The sequence below is a fragment of the Pinus tabuliformis genome, chromosome 7 (assembly GCF_031772625.1).
Source record: "Pinus tabuliformis cultivar Carrire ecotype Pingquan chromosome 7, CPIR1, whole genome shotgun sequence".
NCBI lineage: Eukaryota > Viridiplantae > Streptophyta > Pinopsida > Pinales > Pinaceae > Pinus > Pinus tabuliformis.
Genome location: NC_142293.1, coordinates 1,270,458,715 through 1,270,464,714, shown reverse-complemented (window position 1 = coordinate 1,270,464,714; position 6,000 = coordinate 1,270,458,715). Strand labels below are relative to the sequence as shown.

The 6,000-nt window shown below is 36.5% G+C and overlaps 1 pseudogene; it reads right to left on the bottom strand.

Annotated features, from left to right (window-relative positions):
• Positions 1-2,537: 2,537 nt before the first annotated feature.
• On the bottom strand, positions 2,538-4,419 carry LOC149252076 (cytochrome P450 750A1 pseudogene; annotated as a pseudogene).
• Positions 4,420-6,000: the final 1,581 nt, after the last annotated feature.

Below are 6,000 nucleotides of genomic sequence, written 5' to 3'. Positions count from 1 at the left end.
AATTATTTTTTTTTAATTTTTTATTGGTTTGTTTTTAAATAAATAATGTAAGTTTAAAAAGTTTTTTTTTTTTTTTTTTTTTTTTTTTTAAATCAAAAATACATATTTTTTATAAACTTTAAATGCTTTTCAATTATTATTATTATTATTAGTTTGAAAAGACATATATTTTAAAAAATTTCACTTTCTTTTTTTCTTTTTAATTTGAGTTTATTTTTGTTTTTTAGTTTTTTAAAAATGTTTTTAGTATTAATTTTACAAGTTTTTAATTTTTTTTTTGGGTTAATTTTCTAAGTTTTTTAAATCTAGTTTGTTTTTAATTTTTTTCCTAGTTTTTGTTAATGTTTTCTTTAATTTTTCTATTTTTAGTTATATATATATATATATATTAGCTTTTTCCAAATTTTTTTATGGTTTATGATTTTTTTTTTTTTTGTATATAATTTTATATATTTTTTTTAAGTAATCAACATTTTAATCTTAATTTCACTAGTTTTTAATTTTTTTATTTTTTTTTTTAAATCTAGTTTGTTTTTAATTTTCAACTTTTTTTTTTTTTATTTTTTGTTAATGTTTTTTAAATTTTTCTATCTTTACCTACTTACTTTTATAGTTTTTTTTTAATGTTTTTTTTTTCTTTTCCATATTTTTGTCTTTTTTTTCTTCTACCAAACTTTTTTATGGTTTACAAGATATTTTCTTTTTCTATTTTATTTAAATATGGTTTTTTACTATTTTTTTTTAGTTTTTTAATTCTTATCTTTTGTAGGTTAATTTTGTTGTTGTTTTTTTTTTTTTTTTTTTTATTGATTTTTTTTTAGGTCTAATTTTTTTTTGTCTTTTCTATATATTTGATTTTTTTTTTATTTTTTTTTGTTTCTTGTTTTGCTTTTAGTATATATTCTAATTTATGTTTTGTTATTTTTTTAAACCTTTTTTTTGCTTTTTTTTCATTGTTTTAATTTTTTTTTATTTTATGTTCTCATTATTTTTTTGAAATTTTAATGTTTTTCGTGGTCAGGATAAAATATTTCATGCCATTATTTCGAAATGTTGAAATTTTACCCTTGAAAAAAAATTGTTATCCGAGCGTCAACACTTTTCTTTTTGAGTGTGTTTTATGCACAAAATTTACCATTGAAAAAAAAAGTGTTATTCGAACATCAACACTTCATTTTGAGGGTGTTTTTTGGACAATTTTTGCACAAAAAATTGGTTTTCACTGCCATTTTTAAAACATGTTGAAAATTTACCCTAGGAAAAATAAAGGTGTTATTCCAGCATCAACACTTTTTCGTTTTTAGCACTGTTTTTGATGTTTTTACGAGGTTTTTTTGGGCAGAGTTCCCGTTTTGAGTTTATAGTTTCCATTTCAAGTTTACATTGTTTATCTTTCGTTTCAGTAGATGGGAATACATTCCATTACCTTATTTTCTTAATGCAATGATTTTTATATTTAACTGACAATAATGAGATTTATAAAAGAATCAACAGTCTCGAATTTTCTACTAACAAAATCATACTATTCATTTGTTAGCATGTTAACCTGTGCATTTACAAAAATAAAGCGACAAACCCTTTTCCTACTAAGATTTAATAAACACATAATTGCTACTTATCTATTTCTCAGTTATATTTGTAAGCATGCATGTATTTTCTTTACCTGGAAGGTCTCACCACCCTACCATGGATCTGGCGATTATGTCCAGAATCCCCCTCCGAGCTTTTCCATCTCATGACAGTGGTTAAAAAAACTTGGTACCTTGGGCATCCAGACTATGTCCAGCCTCAAGTCTCCTACCTTTCGATTGTTATCCAGGGTCTTGTTCCCACTAGCTAGTTTGTCCAGCTCCACGAAGAAACATTCATCACTACGTCCTTTTTCTGACAGGTTTTTCCAACCCCTTCAGGATTCTGTCATTCCTCTTTTTCAGAGAAAGATGGGAAAGTTGTTGGTAACTGTTTCAAGAGTTATTTTAATTATTTTAATTGATTCTTGAGTTCTTTTAAAATTGATCAAAATATTTAAATTAATAATTAACATCATATGTTGTGGCTTTGTAGCCCACTACTTAGTTTAAACACTTCAAGTAAAATGAAAATAAAAATTGACAGTAATAAGTAAAACATGTAAAATCATTGTTGGTACGTCATTGGGTGTTACACTACACCTTATGTTTTATTAATTGTTTTCATACCGGGCCGAGACTTCGACTGCTTGTAGCTCTTGTTTATAATAAACCAAACATAACTGTAATGCTAGCATTTGTAATAAACTTGACGTAATTAGATATACAAAGATAGAAATGCAGGTACTATAATCATGCGCTATACAGTGGGAACACTGTTGCAGATAAATAGCAACTTTCCCTTGTCTCCTCCTACAATTTATAATGGAAAGCATACCTGGGCATTGGATAAGCACAAAGCGGTACTTGTCTTGGGATCGTCACTCCACACTCTTCTTTCATATCCATCTGTGAGGGATCGCCTTCAAATTTCCAATCAAAAGTGTGTAACAACTAAGCCAATGCAAGCTAAATAGTAGGATTAGCCATGAAAGCCCCTAGGAATCCTCTCCTTCCTGCCCCAAATGGTATCATAATAAATTCTGATTGATTTGTTAAATTGATATGTTCATATTCCATGAATCTTTCTGGCTTGAATTCTGAAGCATCTATGCCCCACACATTGGGATCCCTTCCAATAGCCCACACATTTACCATGACTGTTGTTTTCTTAGGTATGTAGTATCCTCGTATGTTCACAGACTCCACATATTCATGAGGAACCGCTAATGGCATCGCTGAGTATAGTCTGAGAGTCTCTTTCACAACACAGTGTACATATTGCATGCTTGCTAGATTCGACTCCTTTACGTTATCACGTTGCCCAATGACTGATCCTATTTCTTGCTGCAATTTCTTCATTACTTGGGAATTCCTGAGCAACTCAACCATTTCCCATTCTAACGTATTTGATGATGTCTCCACCCCACGAGAGAACATGCCTTGCACAAATACAAAGTCTTGAAATGAGGCTCTGCGTCTTTGTCTTTCTGGACATTGAAATGATTGAGATTAACATGTTCGTCTATTATTTTCTCTACAAATTCATCGAATGTTTTATGGATCTTCTTCATGCACCAATTGATACCTTTAAAATCAAGCCAATCCAAATGCAAAATGAAGTCTCAAATGTTGGATTCTCCTATCGTAGCTATCCACTTTACCAAGAGCTCTTTAAACCCTTTGAAATCGCCACCCAGATCATCATCACAAAATTTTCAGTTCGCTAGTATTCGCCAAACAATATAGGAGGTGAGAGTAGAGATTTCCTTGCTCACATTCGTGCCCATTCTTCCCTTATTACTATTCTCCCAAATCGAATGGATCGTCGCAGAAACATCTTCCTCTCGCACACCCTTGAAGGACATGATTCTTTTGGCAGACAACAATTCTAACACACATATCTTTCTCACTTGGCTCCGGTGATCTCCATAGGGAGTGAAGGCCACATCTTTAGAATTGTAAATCATTAATCTCCCAGTAGCTGTAGGAGGTGGGCTGACAGAAATCAAGTCATGAGTTTTGAGAAACTCTTTGGCCATCTCAAAAGAAGAAACGACAATGGTAGGGACAGATCCTAAGCGCAGAAAGATAATGGGAAAATATTTGTTAGCAAGGCCTCTAATAGAACGGTGAGCAGGGAGTGTTAATTGGTGGAGGTTTCTGATAATGGGCAATGCAGGGTGTCACGGCCCTACCCTGGAGGTGATCTTTCAACCACACGATCGGGGGTGTGGCACCATCAACCACTTTCTTTTTAACAAAACTCACAGTTATGGACTATGCATATTCCTATACTTAGTTTATTTTTCTATTAACTAAGTACATATTTCATTAACACAGCGGAAACATTCACATTAACTTCATAACCACATTATCATTATTTAACACAAGTGCACAGTGGAATAACTTGGGAGGGGCAACTCCTTGCAAATATGAGTCTGTCTGAAATAATGATAATACTTCAATTTTTACAATTTTACACCAAGTTTGCACCACCGTGCAGCTTCAACTTTTCACTGGGAAAAGGTGCCCCTTGGGTTGCCTTTCAGACCTTCATTTGCCTTGTCGCACGAGTTCATCACACGAACCTTTCATTTACCAGCGCCCCAACTCGTCATGTCATCCTGCACGCACCCACCATTCGACTGAACCACTCGCCGAACTAATGTTCATCTTGCCCGCCTACCATGTCACCTTGCTTGACTCTTACAACTCATCATGCACCATTTCACTAACTCGGGAGCCCATTCAACTGACTTACCAACCACTGAGTTCAACGTGCATGCCTTCATTTTACTCTACCTGAGTGTTTAGCTTCGGCCGTCATTCCACCGGGCACGTTCACCATGACTTGCTCATCGTTGCTCACCACGCACGTTCACCGCGACCCACCAACCCTTCACTCGCCAGGAGCATTCACCACAACACATCAACTCATTAACCATTGGATCTTGAGCCCGAGCTTGCTCTTCGGTGCCCTCATTCAGGCCTACCTGCTGACCCATGGTCTTCACCCAATGCTCTCGTGTGCGCTCGCCCAACTAACCTGCATCCTCCATGTTCAGCCTGACTCATCGTACGAGCCCACTGTTATTCATTTTGCTGCGCCTACGGCCTGCCCGTCTGTAGTTACCCACCGAATGCCAAAACTTGTGGCTAAGGTGCTTCTGCCTTAGATCCACCTACACCTTTGCCAATCCTTCAGACCTCTCCTCTTTGGCTCGCCCTTGACTCTCCCATGGAGCTCGCACTTGCCTTTGATGAGATGTTGAATTATTGATGCCTTCTCCAAACTTGCCCACGTTCTACTTATACACCAACTCACCATTTGTGGAGGCATTGGCCCATGGCCCATCCGATGCATCGTTTGGATTTTTTAGCTAATTTCCATTGTCAGCCATGGTGGGGGAACCCACACTGGGGACCACCCCACCATATAAGTTCGCCCACGAACTTCTCCAACACTTAGTCAGTTTTCGCCAAACAACCTTCGCGTTTTCCCTTCATTTCAACCAGCTTGTCGCACTGTGTGGGCATGATAGCTCGCCACCCTTGCCCATTGTGTGCCCATCGCCGATCGAATCCAACTCAGGGGCATTACATCCTCCCCCACTTCAAGTCTTTGTCGTCCTCAAAAAATCCTCATCCCAGCAACCATCTGTCACCAAGATAACCATCCACACAACTGTGTATATGGGTAATCCAAATGTCCACTACTCAACTTGCCTCATGCCATAGATATGCCACTGCTCTGCAAGGAATCATGTGTTGGTACCCCCGATGTCAGTGATTAGTTGGATAGCTAATCCAACCATGCATCACCTCCATGAGAACTCATGCCCCTACATTGTCATGACTTTCCATTGCATGCTACCTGTCAGCTTGTTTCATCTCACCCCTACATGCCTACTCAAAGTGTTTGGAGACTCACTACCATGAGCAACTAACAATGAGCCTCATCCTCCATGATAGTCTAAGATGATGAGAAGGGAGAAGAGCTTGAAGGCTCTCCCTCACTAATCAACTCGATCCACCTATCTAGATCCTCATCTTCCATTCTCTGCAAGTTTGCCTCCTGATCCTCCATCTGAACATTCGGCCTCACATACTCTCCATCATCATTATCTTCAACTGCTTCCAGCGTCTTAAAGAGATCCAAGATGCTATCTGACAATGTCCTGATAACCTGTGACTGATCCATAAGCTTTGTCTCTGCAACAAACAACCGCTTACATATCTCTTCATATCGCTTGTCATTATCCATATTCATCGCTATCAACTTACATTCAGGCTTACTTACTCCCAAGGTTGGAACACCAACAAGTACATCCTCTCATCCATCGTAAATGTATAATTTCTTCATATGGGGCACAATCATAGCATCAAATTGCTTCATAAATTCTATGCCTAGTACAACCTCATAGTCATC